The sequence below is a fragment of the Octodon degus genome, unplaced genomic scaffold, assembly GCF_000260255.1.
Source record: "Octodon degus isolate 3935 unplaced genomic scaffold, OctDeg1.0 scaffold00030, whole genome shotgun sequence".
Taxonomy (NCBI): Eukaryota; Metazoa; Chordata; class Mammalia; order Rodentia; family Octodontidae; genus Octodon; species Octodon degus.
The window spans coordinates 358,969-363,445 of record NW_004524606.1 but is presented as its reverse complement, the minus strand read 5'-3'; positions in this window follow the sequence as shown (position 1 = coordinate 363,445).

The window sequence follows — 4,477 nt, the reverse complement described above, 5'->3', positions numbered from 1 at the left end:
TACCTCTTTCTTTTCTCCTTTTGCCCATCCAATTTGTCTCTCTAGTGTGAGAAGCTAAAAGAGTAAATAAAATCCAAAATGATAATGGTTATTGTGAAATGGAAAGAAACTGTTAAAAAAGAACAAGTATCTTGGGTTTCCTTTCCAATAAAAGGTGGTAATTTCTTTCTTTTTTTCTTTCTTTTGGTGCTGGGGATCATATCCAGAACTTCATGCATGTTGTTCTCCTGATCTGTGCCCCCACCATTATTTGTTCAAAAATGAACTCAATAATGAAGATATGAATGAAGTAGTAAAACAAACATAAAACCAAACATTTTTCAATTTTCTGAAGAGGCACAAGCACAAACTATTTTTTAACAATGGATCCCAAAAAAAAAAAAAAAAAAAAAAAAAAAACACCACAGTGGATCCTTTAATTAATTTCAAAGTAAATACTTCTGTCAAATAAAATGTCTATCTTAAGCAAGCCAGTCTGGAAAACAGATATTTTGGATATATGACAAAATTACTATTCAGAATGCAGAGTAAACCTCTTACATGTACAAAGCAAATCATATACAAAAATATTTACAGCATCAAAAAATCTAAAACTGAGTATGATTTTATATAATAGTATTATATAACAGTAAAACTGAAACAATTATAGGTACTTATTCAGTCATGAGCTAGACGCATCTCAAAAAGCAAATGCTGAGTGAAAAAAGTAAATTACTAAATAATATATTTAGAATACTAAATATATTACAATATCACCAGGTTCATTTTAACCATTTCGTATCACATAATCTATATACAAATATATGTATATATTTTTACATCTGTTGAGATAGATGTAATTTTTGCATTTTAAAGCATAAAGAGAGCTTCGGGTTTGTGGCTGACTTATCAGTGATTTTAATTTGTGTCTTATAGAGAATTAAAGTTTATTTTAAGAAGAAATTACTTCAGAAGATTTCATATCAAATTCTTACTACCAAGTAAGTTTAGGTAAGGGAATCATTCTAAAAGTGTGTTATATTTTAAAATTATAAAAGTAAGTAAGCCAAAACTTTGTTATTTGTGTTAGTTGATACATTGTGTCAACTTGGCTGAATCAGCTCCAGCAGCTTGGGGGCCTCGCCCAGCAGGTGGGCAGGGACCAGGAATTGAGAAAGGCTTCCTGCTGCCCCGCCCGACTTCCTGCCTTCTGCCTCCTGCCTTGCTTCCATGGAGAAGTCTCAGTCTTCGGAGGAGCTTGTTCTTCAAGGTCGCGCCAGTTTGGAGCGCCGATCTGCACTGTGGAGGGCTGGTCTTTGCAGTCAGCACCAAAGGAAGAAAGAGGCTTGCTGGATGCTGCTGCAGCTGCTGCTCCCCCTCTGCTCTTCATTGTTTTCTGCTGCATGAACTGCTGGTGTTTGCCTTGGAGCCAGTGGAATATGAACTGAACCCTCCAGTAACTGTGAGCTAAATAAACTTTTCCTTCCTTCATTTTGAGTGTCGGGTATTTGTCCCAGCTACGAGTAAAAAGTAACTAAGACAGTATTATCATGCACTTGTATCCTAAATAGTTTTGAAAATCTTCCATTTGTAACATCTCAAGTGGAAGCAAGATTGCAAACTTCTCCTTGATTTCTATATTTTATATCAATTCAAGCCCACAGTATGAAACAGAATGAATTATTTGCAATTTTGACATTGTAATAGTGTAACTTTAATAGGACCAGAAATTATTAACAACTTTTATTATTTAGCCCATCCAGTCACATGCCAACTTTTCTACTGAACTAAAAAAAAAAAAAAAAAAAAAAAAAATTCTCTTTACTTTAAAGAGTAAACTTACAATGTACAGATAATTTATGAGAACAGTGAAAGTCCATAGCTTTTTTTTTATAGTAAGAAATTTAAGTTTCAGTAATTGCAGTTTCCTTGGAAGCATAAAGGTCTATATTAAATCTTGTCACATTTTAATCTACATTTAATTATCATAGATCAGTCTTCAAATGCCTACTGATGAGAAAGAGAATCACACAGCATATGGCAACCAAGGAGTACAGAAAACGCTGCAACACTTCTCTTTCTTTGCTCCCATGATAGAGCTAATCAATATTCCCATCTCATTGCACAAAATAGACAAACTCATGATACATTAAAACCATCCTTCTACTAGTCACTAACAGTTTGCGTGAGAACTTTTGTTCCCTTTAGACTTCACATTCAGCTGAAAAACTCTTGGTATGTTTATATTTCTGTGTGAGAATTTCATGGGATTACTGACTCCTGTAATACACACAACGATGGTTCAGCACCTTCAAAGCAATTAGTCTATGGTTTACTACCACACCACACATATCCATCATTTTACCTATCACATCTTCCAAGGAAATTGCTCTGTGCAGTTTCTGCTACAAAAATGAGCCACAGCTTCCCCTTCTGCAGAAAAAGCCAGGCTCTGCATCATGTAAAGCACCTCCCTTAACTCCTCTGGAGTATAGCTAGATGGAAAATGGGTGGGCACCTTACCAAATGAGACCATTTTTCTAGCTGTTCGGTGTCCCTGGGCTGGCTTATTGTGAAATCTTAAGAGTTTATCTTTATTTCTATCTTGTAACTTGCTAATATTCTGATGATTGGGTATTAGCAGTGGGAAGACAGTGAGAATTGAAAGTAAAGCAATGTGCAAATAGAGGCTACAAGGGGAAGCAGAACATATAATTGTCCAGTTCAAGTTATGAAGAAGGAATGAGAAGATGCAGGATATCAAGGAGCAGAAAGATAATGACAAAAAAGTTAAGTAGCAAGAGGAAGGAAAGGAGAGAGACAGACAGAGACAGAGACAGAGACAGAGACAGAGACAGAGACAGAGAAACAGACTCAGACAGAGATGGAGACAGTGATAGAGACAGGGACAGGGTACAAGGACACAGGGAGAGAGAGACTGAGCAATAATACCAACATAATACTCGACAGAGTTCCCCTCAGGTGGATTTACCAGCCCAGTAAATCTGCTCAAGGCCCCACCTACCACAATTTGCATCTTACACAAGACTTCCATTCTTGTTTCAAGATACAAAACATTGTCATTTCCCACTATATTCTAAAGTACAACAAACCTCAAAGAATTAATGAAAACTACATTCAGATTCAGTTACTTTCTTTTAAAATTCGCATTTAAATCACAGAATTTTAATGTGTCTTTATGATAAATGCTTATGTTTACCAATACTCTTCTGGTTAAATCACCAACTCAAACCAAGTGTAAATGCAAAGATAAGCAAGGAGTAGATCAAGAGGGTAGTAGAGTACAATACCCCTTCATTTTTTGAGTAGACAATTGAACCATGCTAATTATTAAAAAAGAAAAGAAAAAAAACAGAAAAAATAAAGGCAAAAGTACTCAGGTCCTATTTTTAGTCATTATTTTTCATTTTTCATATCTGAACCATTTCCGAGTCTAATAAAATAATAACAAGTAGTCCAGTGGGAAAAAAACCCTCAAAATATTTTCCAAAGCATAGCTATACTTATAGAAAAGTAAGGAAAAAATAATTCAACAAAAATTTCCCAAGTGATACTAAATTCCCCATGGAACTTATTTATAGTTCAAACAAGAATTACATTTTTTACTTTCATAGTAAAGAAAAATGCCAGCAGAGTTTTACAAAGTGCTTCTGCCTTTCATGTTTCACTTATAAATGAGTTGATGAACATAAATAAAAAGAAAACAAAACTCCTTTTTCTGAGATATGTATAGTGCTCACTTTTAGTTCCAAGACTAGTACTCCTAGCATATTTTTCACTATAAAATTCTAACTCCTTATGATTTCATAGACTCTATAGTCATCTATAAAATTACTAAGTTCATCTTTATGATTATATTAATTGGTTTTCCACTACTAGAACAAAATAGCTGATACTATAACTTAAAGGAAAAGAGTTTTGTGGCGTTTGGGTTCATGGATTTAGAGCTTTCAGCCATAATTGGCAACTCCAAGATACAAATATTATGGCAGAGGGCAGTAAAAGAAGCTGTTCCATGATGGCATCTAAGAAACAGAGAACAGAAGAAGAGCCAGAGAGGAGCGGGCAAGGGCCAGAGGTCATACCCAGAGGCACACCCCATGGCCCACTTCCTGCAGTCATGCCCCACTCCTTGAGAACCCATTCACTGTGATGGTTTCCATGAGTGACTCACCAGTACGGGTGGTGTCCTCACAGCCCAATCATCCCATCAGGAGGCTCCTCATGCAGTTAAGTTGACTGAAACTGAGAAATGACACTCAGAAATGACAGAATGAGATGTTTGATATGCAGACAGATAGTGAGGTTAAGCTTAACAGCCTAAGTTGTATGGTAATAACAATAAGCTTGTCTTCTGGATGATTAACAACCTAAGTTTGCAGACCAAAATTAGAGAAAAAGTAGGGCTGCAAGGAAAGCCAACATTTTGACCCTAGCCTTCCAAGATCAATTAAGACTCAGGACATATGAGAACTTG